Here is a 14,057-nt window from a genome sequence, read left to right on the forward strand (position 1 = left end):
GAGAAAATTCTTTTCTCCCCAAATAGTTTTACACTTCCCATAAAGCTCTTTCAGATATTTATTTAACCTTGGTTATTTGCCTGGGCATATTTAATAAAAATAAAATAACTCTCAAATTTAAATCAATAAAGCTCAAGAAATCAGAGCAGATCAGTTCCATAGTAGTCAGTGTGAAATGTAAGTGTTTTCTGAGAGGCAGATTTTCTTCCTTGCTTAGCCCATCCTATACGGAAAGTAGAAGTAAAAGGGAAATTTTGTCAGAATTGTCCAAATATGGCCAGGACTTCCAGAGGAGGTGGGAAATTCTCTATGTCCCTGAAGTATTTTAGCAAGAACTGGAGATGAGATGACTGCAATAGTCCAATGAAATCCATAGAATTCTAACTGGGAAAATTGCTATTGTGCATTCCTTTACCATCTCTCCTGTATTTCTTTGCAGCTAGGAGATGGAGTACCAAGTTCTCAGACTTCATGAGCTTTGTCTGCACATATTCCCCAAAGGTAGTTCATACTGAGAAATAGGACTACCCAAGTATTCCAATGCCAAGCCCAAGCTGGGTATAGAGGTAAACCTAGAGTTGTGGCCAGCTTTTTTTCTGAGGCATTTTCCTGTAGAGAAGATGGAACCGAGAAGCTAACTCTAGCTTTTCCAATACTTAAGTGATGTCAACATTTAAAATATTAAGTTGCTACTTCCCCATAGTAAGACCAAGAATAAGGGATGGGATAACACTGGCTAAAATAAAACCAAGAAGTCCAAGTCAGGCGGTTCAAATATACCAACTCCACAGAAACCTAGCTTTTGTTTATATTTAAAGTGGTACTGGCCGGGCGCAATGGCTCATGCCTGTAATCCCAGCACTTTGGGAGGCCGAGGTGGGCGGATCATTTGAGGTCAGGAGTTCAAAACCAGCCTGGCCAACATGGTGAAACCCCATCTCTACTAAAAATAAAAAATAAAAAATAAATTAGCCTGGTGTGGTGGTGGGCACCTGTAATCCCAGCTACTCAGGAGGCTGAGGTAGGAGAATCGCTTGAACCCAGGAGGCGGAGGTTGCAGTGAGCAGAGATCACACCGCTGCACTCCAGTCTGGGCAACAGAGTGAGACTCCATCTCAAAAATGAATGAATGAATGAATGAATGAATGAATAAAGTGGTATTTGACACATCCAAAACAACTTCTCTGACTTTCAAGGAGATTAGTATTTGGCTCATATGTGAAAATAAGATTTTCTCAATTCCTTCTCAAAGTGCCATTAGTACTTAACCCAAATGTCCAAACTTAAACCTAAAATTATAAATAAATGGTGACTACTAGATTTCTCAATCTGTGTGCCCATATGAGAATAGCAAATGTAAAGAGTTATTACAGAGAAACAGCTGTAAGAGCTGCCCCTCTATCAACTGCCTTAGTTACAAACTATTTTAGGAATAATAATACTTCTCTAGAAAACTTGTAAGGCTAAAATGATTCTATAAATTACTGAAACCAAAATTTCTGTTTATAAAGAAATCCTTGGATTAATGAGAAACTTTAGGTAGGAGGAAACAAACAAACACAAAAGGAGAGCAAGGACATAATCCCACTACATGTTCCTGAGCCCATGGCAAATATTGCTCATCTATCAGGCATTCTTTTCTTAATGAGCTTGGACCTGCTTTGAGAATTCTCAAAACAGGACTCTGAATAACCATTTCAACTGTTTAGGGCTGGCTCTTGAGATGAAACCTGTTCCCTCCCAGTCTAACTACAAGCCCTAGAGGAACTATGTACACAACCCAATTCTTTTTTTTTTTGAGACAAAGTTTCGCTCTGTCATTAGGCTGGAGTGCAGTGGCACGATCTTGGCTCACTGCAACCTCCGCTTCCCAGGTTCAAGCGATTATCCTGCCTCAGCCTCCTGAGTAGCTGGACTACAGGCGTGTGCCACCACGCCCAGCTAATGTTTGTATTTTTAGTAGAGAAGTGGTTTCATCATGTTGGCCAGGATGGTCTCGATCTCTTGACCTCGTGATCCACCCGCCTCAGCCTCCCAAAATGCTGAGATTACAGGCATGAGCCACCGCGCCTGGCCTACACAACCCAATTCTAATCCTAGCCCTGCTAGGAATGCTTGTATGACTTGGGGCAAGTTGCACCTCAAAGCCTTAGGGTCGATCTATAAAATGGGGCTGATAATACTAAAGTACCTTAAAAGATTATTACAAAATTCAAATGGGATACTGTAAAGGAATAGCTCTTTTTATCAATTATAGTATTGGTTATATTATCAACTAACACTTACCATGTGCTGCTTATGAGTACTTACCATGTACTATGTTCTAAACATGAATTATCTCCTTTAAATGTACAGAGATCCTAAGGATGTAGTTGTCACCTCCATTTAACAGACAAGGAAATAAAGGCATAAAAAATAGAAGTATCTTCCCCAAGTTCACAAAGATAGTAAGTAGCAGGTTGGGGCTTTGAACCTAAACAATTTATCTCAAAAAGCCCAAACTCTTAGCTAATATGCTAGCTTTCATTCTTTGTAGGCTATAAAGTGCTATAAATTTAATTGTTATTTGCCTGACTTATACGTACTGATCCCTCAATGAACATGCAGAAGGAATAGAATGATTTAAATTTGCTTTAGAGAACTAGAGGACTACAGATGTAAAAATGGCAAGTAGTTGGGAGGCAGAAGGAAGTGCTGATAGAGAAATCACACAAAGTCTGGTGTCTGGTGGAGACAAGAATATCAACTTGGGGCCTAGAGATTTCTACAGCAAGTCATCAAACAAATAGATAGCAATCCTCAGGCATCTGGAGACAGGATTTCCTGACTATTCTTAACACGTGACCCCTAACTGTTGCTGCATAATTATACTCTTGGAAAGTTTAGTCAGTAAGGAAATAAGATTTCCTTTAATCTTATTTATTCCCTTGTATTTCCCTTTTAATCTTTAACTGAAAAGACTCCTCCCCCACCAGTCCCTAACAGAATATAAATGATTATAGATCTATATAATATAGTCGTCTCTCAGTATCTGTCGGGGATTGGCTCCAGGACCTCCCATGGAAATCAAATTCTGAGGATGCCCAGGTCCTTGATATAAAATACCATAGTATTTGCATATAACCTATGCACATCCTCTCGTATACTTTAAATCATTTCTACATTACTTATAACATCTAGTACTATGTAAGTGTTATGTAAATAGTTATACTGTATTTTTAAGGGGAAAATGACAAGAAAACATGTCTATGGGTGTTCAAAGCAGATGCAGTTTTTTCTTTCCCTGAATATTTTATTTATTTATTTTTTTTGAGACAGAGTCTCACTCTGTCACCCAGGGTGGAGTGCAATGGCGCTATCTTGGCTCACTGCAACCTCTGCCTCCTGGGTTCAAGCGGTTTTTGGGCCTCTGCTTCCTGAGTGGCTGGGACTACAGGTGAGCGCCACCACACCCATCTAATTTTTTTTTTTTTGTTTTGAGACAGAGTGTCACCCTGTCACCCAGGCTGGGGTGCAGTGGCTCTATCTTGGCTCACTGCAACCTCCGCCTCTTGGGTTCAAGTGATTCTCCTGCCTTAGCCTCCTGAGTAGCTCCGCTACCACACCCAGCTAATTTTTGTATTTTTACTAGAGGTGGGGTTTCACCATGTTGGCCAGACTGGTCTTCAACTCCTGACCTCAAGTGATCTGCCCGTGTAGGCCTCCCAAAGTGCTGGGATTACAGGCTTGAGCCACTGCGCCTGTCCAATTTTTTGTATTTTTAGTAGAGACAGGGTTTCACCATGTTGCCCAGGCTGGTCTTGAACTCCTGAGCTCAGGCAGTCCACCTGCCTCAGCCTCCCAAAGTGCTAGGATTACAGGTGTGAGCCACTGCACCGGCCCTTTCCCTGAATATTTCTGATCTGTGGTTCGCTGAATCCACAGTTACAGAACCCCTGTGTACAAAGAACTAACTGTATTAGCTTTCTAAGAGTTATAAGTTGAGAAATTATTTTTGGAATTAGGTGATGTATACATGAATAAATAGGATAATAGTTCCTGTGTATTTCTAAATATTAATCTAGTGGACTACTTTTGGAGTCATGTAAAACATATTATTTTTAAGATGCTGAACCGTGAAAATCTGATGTATAATATAATTTTATGAATGATTCATTCAAGAGTATTATGATTTGCTTTTATTTCCAAAGTAATTTACATTCAAAATTGAATAAGGTCTATATATAATCTTTATGTTTTCCAGATTCATTTAACATGCTTTATTACTTAATAGCACAGATTCCTTGCCCCATCTACTTTATTTTTATTTATTTATTAAATTTTATTTTATTTCAGTGGTTTTGGGGGAGCAGGTGGTTTTTGCTTACATAGATAAGCTCTTTAGAGGCGATTTCTGAGATTCTGGTGCACCCATCACCCGAGCAGTATACACTGTATCCAATGTGCAGTTTTTTAATCCCTCACTCCCTCTCACCCGTCAACTTTATGTTTTATTACTTAATAGCAATTAACTACCTGCATGCTTTTCCAGTCTGGCTGCTTACTGGGCATTTTCTGAATTCCATGTTATCTCTGTAGCAAGAGGCTCTGTGTCTCCTTGCATAGATGAATCAGAAGTGAGATTATAACATTTTATCCGCCTACTATGGTTTTGATCAACTATAAGAATTGGTTGTAGCTATTGCCAAAGATGCTACTAACTATTGGGATTCTTTTTAGGACACATACTGCCCTAATGATAGGTGTCATTGGAGTAACTCGAGTTTAGGACCTATCTGATGTAGAGGTCCAAGCACTGAGCTTGGAGATAAGGTTCTATTCAGAGTGTGCTTTTGTTAGTAGTAACCATGGAAGAGGACTTTGTAAACCACAAAGCACCTAGCAACGCAGTCCCTATATGTGCATAGAACCAGGCCCAGTGAAAAATGAACAGACTTAATACCAGAACTGTTCTTTTCATGGTCAGTAATGGCCTCCTAACTTCCACTTCTGAAAGCCTCTTCTGTGTTCTCTTCCTAGTTAACTGCAGTATTGGATGTTTCTGATCACTTCCTCCCTTCCTAGAATTCTCCTCCTCTTAGTCATGGTTTTTCTCCTACCCCTGATTCTTTATAATCTCTCTTGTTGGCTTCTCAATGTAATAGAATAGGTCAATGGACAACCTATGGTCCACAGGCCAAATTGGGCTTCCCATTTATTTCAAATACAGCCATAACCATTTATTTACATATTCCATAGTTGCTTTCATGCTACAACAGCACAATCAAGTAGTTGCAAGTGTAGTGCCAGCAAAGACAAACATATTTATGATCTAGTCCTTTACCAAAGTTTGCCAACCCCTGTACTATTACATACAGCTTTAATTATTTTTTTTTTGAGACCGAGTTTCGCTCTTGTCACCCAGACTGGAGTGCAATGGCGCTATCTCTGCTCACTGCAACCTCCGCCTCCTGGGTTCAAGCAGTTCTTCAGCCTGAGTCCTGAGTAGCTGGGATTACAGGTGCACCACCACCACGCCTGGCTACTTTGGTTTTTTTTTTTTGTATTTTTAGTAGAGACGGGGTTTCACCATGTTGGCCAGGCTGCTCTCGAACTCCTGACCTCAGGTGATCCGCCTGCCCTGGCCTCCCAAAGTGCTAGGATTACAGGTGTAAGCCACTGTACATGGCCTTACAGTTTTAATTTAAAATGAATAACTCAGTCATTAATGTAATGCTTTATATACTATCGCTCTGATGATTAGAGCAATTACAACAGGAGATGAGAAATCTAAAGGAAACGTTTAGCTCTAGGATATTCACGGGCTGATCTATGAAAAATCTCTCACATACTGGACCACTTACGGATGGAGGATGCTTAGTAACCAAAACTATCTCATAAAAGTTTCCAGCTGGAGAGAGTATTTTCCCTGGCTCATTCTATTCCAATCATACTGGCTAACCATATCTCAATTTGTGCTGAGGTTAAATTTGTCCTCACTTTAGAGGCTTCTTTAGAGGCTTGCTTGGGGATATTCCCCCTCAGTTCTCTGCATGGTAGGATCCTTCATGTGATTCAGTTTTGTTTAATGTCACCTTTCCCTCTAATCCTCAGTCTTACCTCTCTAGTTCCTTTCTTTGCTTTTTCTCCATCATCATTAATAATTGTCTATTTGTTTGCTTGTCTATCTCCATCCAAAAGAATGTGAACGTCATGAGGACAATGACTTCATATATTGTGTCCACTGTATCCTTCGTGCCTGTTACATTGTAGATCATCAATAATTACTTATTGAAGAACTAGTTTAAGAGGACAATTATTTATTGTGATTACCGAAATGTTTTTCTCTTTCACAAAATTTTCCTCCTCTCATTTGAAAGATTGAGATGAGGCCTTGCTGTGTCACTTTGGCTGTAGTGCAGTGGTGCGATCATAGCTCACTGAAGCCTCGAACTCCTGGGCTCAAGCAATCCTCCTGCCTCAGCCTCCAAAGTATTAATAGCTGGGACTACAGGCATGTGCCACCATACCCGGCTACTTTAAAAAAAATTTTTTTAGTGTCTTGCTATATTGCCTAGGCTGGTCTTGAACTCCTGGCCTCAAGCAATCCTCCTACCTCATCCTCCTGAGAGACTGGGATTATAGGTGTGAGCCACTGTGCTGGGCTCCCCTCCTTTCATTTTTAGAAGAATGGAGGAAACATTTTCTTCATTCCCCCTCCCCCAAGCCACACATTCTGCATCTTCCTGCCAGAAGATTTCAAAACATCCATCAGTGAGGTGTGAGATGAGCTTTAAATTCATCAGGCATTAAATCACGACCTACCACTTGTTACTGAAATTCTCTTCCTCACTTCCATTTGTCCTGGAATTCAGTGTTGTCTGGGAAGCCCTACGACTGGCTAAGCATGAATAGTGCTATGTGCCACTGAGCAGGCTTAGGCGTTAGCTTTAATTCACTTCCAGAACTACAAGGGAAACTGTAGAGCAAGGGGCTGGGCCTGGAGTGGTTGCTTGGTCCCTTTCTCAGGAACAAAAGTACTTAATTAAGCCTTACAGGTGAAATATGAAAGGAGAGGAAATTCTTTTCATTCTAAATGATATGAGATTTACTTGGCCAAGGGAAGAAGCTATTTAGGGTATCTACATAAAGTTATTTTTTAATTGGCAAATAAAAATTGCGTATATTTATGGAGTACAACATGACGTTTTGAAATATGTGTACATTGTGGAATGACTGCATCAAGCTAATTAACATATGCATTACCTCATATACTTATTTTTATGTGGTAAGAACACTTAAATCTACTGTTTTGATGATGATGATAATAATGGCTAATATTTATTGCTTTCTAGGTGTAAGATACTTCTTTTTGTTTTGCTTTTTCTGGTTTTTTTTTTTTTTTTTTTTTTTTTGAGACAGGGTCTCACTCTGTCACCCAGGATGGAGTGCAGTGGTGCAATCAGAGCTCACTGCAGCCTCAATCTCCTGGCCTCAAGCAATCCTTCCACCTCAGTCTCCCAAAGTGCTGGGATTACAGGCATGAGCCACGGCACCTGGCCCAGGTTTTTTTTTAAGATTCCACATATAAGTGAGATTGTGCAGTATTTGTATTTGTGCCTGGCTTATTTCACTTAACCTAACATCCTCCAGATTCACCTATGTCGTCACAAATAACAGGATTTCCTTCTTTTTAAAGCTGAATATATGCCGCTGTTTATATGTATATAATATATATACCATATTTTCTTTATTCATGTATCTGTTGATGGACACTTCGGCTGATTCCGTATCTTGGCTATTGTGAACAATGCTGCAATGAAAATGGGAGTGCAGATGTCTCTTTGACATACTGATTTCATTTCCTGTGGATCTGTCTTATCTATCTATCCATCTGTCTTATTTATCTACCTAGCTACCTACCCACCCACCCACCCTTCAGTGGGATTGCTGGATTATACTGTAGATATATATATATATATATATATATATTTTTTTTTTTTTTTGAGACAGAGACTCACTCTATTGCCCAGGCTGGACTGCAATGGCACGATCTCAGCTCACTGCGAACTCTGCCTTCCAGGTTCAAGCGATTCTCCTGCCTCAGCCTCCCGAGTAGCTGGGATTACAGGCACATGCCACCACGCCTGGCTGATTTTTCTATTTTTAGTAGAGACGGGGTTTCACCATGTTGGCCAGGCTGATCTCGAACTCCTGACCTCATGATCCACCCACCTCGGCCTCCCAAAGTGCTGGGATTACAGGCATGAGCCACAGTGCCCGGCCTATTTTTAATTTCTTGAGGAACCTCCACATTGTTCTCCATAATGGCTGTACTAATTTACACTCCCACTGACAATGTTCAAGGGTTCCCTTTTCCAGGTGTCTTCACCAATGCTTGTTATCTATAGGTCTTTATTTCTGTGTAATTCTTGCTATCACTATTCCTGCATGAGGTATATTTTTATTTTTTTTAGGTAAATGAGAATAGCAGAGAGTATCAGCAAAATGAAGACTCAACTGTTTTGGGGATTTATACTCCCTTTCAGTCTCCTTCTATTAAGAATTAAATGAGACCCAAAGCCCCCACCCCCGTGTTTTTTTTTTTAAAGTCTCACCAAAGTAAGCAGAATAGACCCTTTCTTAATATAGTGATTTGGTCTCTTTTCACAAAACTGCTAATAAACTACCTACATGATTTTGAAGGATGGCAATTCTACACTTATATGTGTAGCATGCTGCAACAGTTAATAAACCTTAAATTCTAGACATTGTTTCTCATATATAATCTAAATGTCTCTTGCAGAATTTTATTTTCTTCTTCATGGAACTTTTGTGGGTGTTTTTGGTGGGGGGGTATGAAAGCTCTTGAAGTTATTCCTTCATATTCTTGAAAATGGTTCTCAGTTAATTCCAAGTCTTTTTAATCTTTCCTTATAGATGCCATCTGACTACTCCCTATTGGGATTGGTGTTTGCAGTGGTGTTCTTTCCTATACTCACTTCTAGCTTATCATTTTCTTAAAACGTAGTGCCCCATAATATAAATATTGTCCAAACTGTCCAAATTCAGTACTTCAAAATATAAAACAAAACATGTCCAACCCCACAGAAATATATCATAAAATAGACTGGGCACAGTGGCTCATGCCTGTAATCCCAGCACTTTGGGAGGCCGATGCGGGCGGATCACTTTTGGCCAGGAGTTCAAGACAAGCCTGGCCAACATGGTGAAACCCCATCTCTACTAAAAATACAAAAATTAGCTGGGCATGGTGGCACATGCCTGTAGTCCCAGCTACTTGGGAGGATGAGGCACAAGAATCACTTGAACCCTGGAGGTGGGGGTTGCAGTAAGCCGAGATCGCACCACTGCACTCCAGCCTGGGTGACAGAGCAAGACTCTTGTCTCACAGAAAGAGAAACATACAAAATAAAAATGTTTACTTTCAGGTTATCTTTCTTTGAAGTACAATTGCAAGATCTTACCAAACACCTGCTTCCTCTCTTTTTCTTTTGTTAAATTGACTCCCCAGGCTCCTCTTTTCTCCTTATTCCTTTATCTGTGCAGTATAAATTATGATATACTAATTACTTACCTGTTTAATTTTTTCATTAATGAACAACTCCTACCCCAATACACAATGAAAGGGACTCAAGCCTCTATTCCAATCTTGCAACTTCTAATAGTGAATATCAAATAAAACCAGGATGGGAGTGGTGACTTATACCTGCAATCCCAGTGCATTGGAAGGCTGAGGTAGGAAGACTGTTTGAGGCCTGGAACTTGAGACCAGTCTGGGCAACAGAGAAAGATCCCATCTCTACTAAAAATAAAAAAATTAGTTGAGTGTGGAGGTGCACGCCTGAAGTCCCAACAAGAGGCTGAGGTGGGAGGATCGGTTCCCACAACTTGTAAACTTGACCCCAGGAGTTCAAGTTTACAGTGAGCTATGATCATGTCACTGTACTCCAACCTGGATGAAACAGCGAGACAGACCTTGTCTCTAAAACATAAACAAAACAAACAAGCAAAACCCCATAATAACATGGTGGGCCCAAATAACTTCTATGTAAATAAAAAACAGTAATTTATACTACAGCTGATATTTAATGTGTTTTATGCTGGAAATACTTATTAAAATAACCAGCAGAGAATGTGATTGGCTGTAAGTAAAAACAAAAGATTTCTGTTGAAAGTTAGTTATTTCTTTCAATTGCTTTTAAGTATGAATAAAAAACCTCAAAAGGTGACACTTAAGATGGCTTAACACAGGCTATCTGCTGGTGAATATAATTTGAAAACAACTCACATGATAAAAATTTACAATGTATAAATCACAAATGAGGAAACTGCTCATGAAACCTCCACCGATTCAAACCTCACTTCTGAAAAGACAGATATCCTTCTATAACAATTCTTTACCATATGGTAAGTGGCGTAACAACAAAAGCAAAAAGCCAAGTGTCAAACTGCATCTTATTGATAAGACCTTTATTTAGCTGACTGCTCCACATATGCTACACATCAAAAGGAAAGAATGTAAATCAGGTTAGGACAAGTACCCTCCATTTGTTATTACTGAGCTATCAAACAACATCTGGTTAACAGGAATTATTATATACAGTAGTAAGAAGAGTTTCCAAGTTTGGGCAAGATAACTGAATCAAGAGAGAGATTTTTAATTAAAAGTTGGCATTTTTATTAAAACCTTCTATCCAAGGATTTAGAGCTGTACAAACTCTTGACTAAACCTCAGAAGTAAGGTACCCATAATTTTGGAAGTCACCAGTTTGTATTCTGTCAACAGAAAAATATATATAAAGAGTTAAAGTTGTGGTTTATTGAGCAAGTAGAGCTAAACTGATGAATCTCTATGTTATTTATCTCATGGAGTACAATAAAAGTCAGTAACGAACTTGGATTTTTTTCTTTTTTTGAGACAGAGTCTTGCTCTGTCGCCCAGGCTAGAGTGCGGTGGCACGATCTCGGCTCACTGCAACTTCTGCCTCCTGGGTTCAGGCGATTCTCCTGCCTCAGCCTCCCGAGTAGCTGGCATTACAGGTGCCCACCACCACGCCTAGCTAATTTATGTATTTTTATTAGAGATGGGGTTTCAGCGTGTTGGCCAGGCTGGTCTCAAACTCCTAACCTTGTGACCCACTGTGGCCAGCCATGAACTTGGATTTTTAAGTGGCCTTCCCCATTCTGGTCCCTATTGTCTTGCTCACTGCACTCATACTGAACCACTGGAAACTCCATATTGTAGCTCTACAATCTGAATTATCCTTTCCTGAATAATCCTAGGTGATATGTGTGAAGATCACATCAGGCACCTTCCTAAAATGGTATAGCACAGATAGCTGCAAACCTGACTTTCAAAACTGGACAGAAGTAATAACTCTCTCATAGAAGGATTTTCCTGAGCGTTCATAATTTATTTCCAAATCTGCAAAATCAAACGAGTAGGCAGTTATAAAATGACACGGAACAACACTCCTCATACTCAACATAATCTTACAGAAAAAAGAGCTGTGAGAATGTCTATGTGAATAAAATGTCACCAGAAAGCATGCTTCTCTATGGTTTGGGGCTGGAGGAAGGGACAGGAAGTGAAAGGCCACACACTTTTCTGTACCTATCAGATTTGAGAAATTACTGGGTTCATGCAGAATTCTGCTGCAGTAGGGAGACCTGTTCTGCTGATTACCATGCATAAAGGTGATGAAGATGTAAAGACTGCTAAAAGATAACATTGGGCTGAAAAGAAAATTTTTTTAAACACTCATTCTCTCACCCTTCAGAAGTTAGGGCTGGGAAGGAGAAGGCAGGAAGATTATTTCTGTCAAACAGCCATACCTTCAATGTGTACATGCACAGGCACTATGTTTATCACTTTAACCAATTAAAACAAATGGGTATTATAATACCTGACACTTCGAAGGCTTACAATCAAACAAACGCAAAAGCCGTCTGGGATAGATGAGGCACTAATTAATAATGGGTTGGGTAAGTAAAGAATCTAAAAGATGAGGTTTAACAGCATAGTCTTATTTTAGGAGGCTATACGGTTATATTTGAGGAAATCACACTTAATTTTCCCAAATGTGTTTTAGGTGCAACCTATCCAGTCAGTTTCCTTTTGAGAGCTGAAGTACCTGAAGCTTTGGAGATGGTAAAGGAATTATCGAGGGTCATACTGGCTAAGAAGAGTGCTAAAAGTGGAGACCTTTATCACAAAGGTATCTTGTTTATTTGCTTATCTATCAAGCCCCAATATTTTCTTCCTGCATGGCAGTAACAACTGTCACCTTACCCATATTTTATCTTCTTCTAAAACTTGAGTAGAGATTTCTCCCTTTTCTACAAGAACAAGTGGTAAATGATCAAGGATTAAACCAAAATACCTGTTTGCACACCCATACAATCAAAACTGAAATGAAGAGCTGTGACCAGTAACACCAAGGGTCAAAATGTCACCTATTTCCAGAAATTGCAGGGCTCCATACAAACCCCAGACATTTTGCAAAATGCCTCTCTCAGATACTGAAAAAAAATTCTGGTATATACTTTCAAAAGGAATTTTATCTGTATGTTAGATAAAATATACAATATATACTGCATGCTCCTTAGCATGAAAGTAATTACAATTTCATGTTTAATATTAACTCTTTCTCTGCCTTGCTTGTTTCTTATTGAGGAAAAGGCAGAAGATTCAACTCCATTAGTGAGACACTGAAAACATCTGTCTCACATGTGGCCCCTGGCTTCCTCCCCAAAGTAACACAATAGCTCCCTGGGCATAGAGAACGAACCTGTCACCCTGTTGAAGAGTTTTTGTTTTTCCATAAAATAACATGGACTGGGCCACATGCATAGGTAACTACTTTGTGGTACTTTGCTAAACTGCTGTTATTGATGTTGTTTTTCAGTAAATATGGTTTTATAATTGATAAGGAAACAAATGCCAAGAGGTCAGAGCTAAATTTAAAATTCAGACACTTTTTTTAAGAGACATGGTCTGGCTCTGTCACCCAGGCTGAGGTGCAGTGGTGCAATCACAGCTCACTGCAGCCTCGAACTCCTGGGCTCAAGCAGTCCTTCTACCTCAGCCTCCCAAATAGCCGAGACTACAGGCAAGCACCACCACATCCGGCTAAAACATTCAGATACTTTAAAATGAATGGTGGGAAACTTTCTAAATTGGAGCTAGAGAGCTTTTCCTGAATGCCAGTTCTTTCCTAGTTGTTCCCTTTGTGGCAGGAAAGATCTCAACAACTCAGTCAAACCTAAGAAGCTATCGTGATTTCCAAGTTTGTTAAATTTTTTTTTTATGAGACTGACTTGTTGGTCTTCAACCTTTCTGTGAAGTTGCAGGAAGTGTTGAGGCTCAAGTGACTTTCTTAAGGTCATGTAAGTCAGTAAAAGATGAACAAATAACCCCAGAAGTACTCCCACTAGTCTACACTTCTAACCGCTAGACCACACAAGTTCACATGTCTGATTCATTTTAAGAACTGAGTAGATCTTACAATTTTCAAAGACCCACTTGGATATACTCTTCAAATAATTTTTGAAATCTGTCATAACCAAATAAAACGTACAAATGAAAACCAACAGTTTTGCTGTTTCTAATTCACCCTTCCTTTGTGATAGTCAAGAGGAACCTTTCAAACTATTAACGATTTTAGAAAAAAGGTAAGTACCTCTAACCAAGCAAATCCTGGTATATGCAGCTAAGTCAACTGATTTAGCACTTCTCTACTTAGCACACCAATGTGCACTAGAATTAAGACAGCGGTTCTCAATTCTGCCTGCACAAATTAGAATCACTTGGGGAACTTAAAAAATTCTTATGCCCATGCCCCACCCAAGACCAATGAATCAAAATCTTTGAATCAGCCATTAGTATTTTTTTAAAACCTCCCCATGTAATTCTAATGTATAGCCAGTGTTGAAAACAACTGATGTGAAGCTGTGTTAAAGTTCTGAATTGAATAAATTTGTGTAGTTCTGTTTATTTGTTATACTTGTTAACTACACTTTTGGAAGAAATCGGATAGTAAAGAAAATGAGAT

General features: G+C 39.5%; 1 protein-coding gene and 1 long non-coding RNA gene across 3 annotated transcripts in view; one reads left to right on the forward strand and one right to left on the reverse strand.

Moving 5' to 3' along the window:
- LOC109027411 (uncharacterized) overlaps positions 1-14,057 on the forward strand; it is a 76,926-nt gene that overhangs the window by 59,358 nt on the left and 3,511 nt on the right. For both annotated transcript variants that reach the window (XR_010130421.1, XR_002006618.3), the window contains one exon: positions 12,096-12,221. This is a non-coding gene — a long non-coding RNA (uncharacterized lncRNA). The remainder of the gene's footprint in view (positions 1-12,095; positions 12,222-14,057) is intronic.
- RPAP2 (RNA polymerase II associated protein 2) overlaps positions 1-14,057 on the reverse strand; it is an 88,302-nt gene that overhangs the window by 7,975 nt on the left and 66,270 nt on the right. The window lies entirely within an intron of this gene.

The sequence above is a fragment of the Gorilla gorilla genome, chromosome 1 (assembly GCF_029281585.2).
Source record: "Gorilla gorilla gorilla isolate KB3781 chromosome 1, NHGRI_mGorGor1-v2.1_pri, whole genome shotgun sequence".
Classification (NCBI taxonomy): domain Eukaryota; kingdom Metazoa; phylum Chordata; class Mammalia; order Primates; family Hominidae; genus Gorilla; species Gorilla gorilla.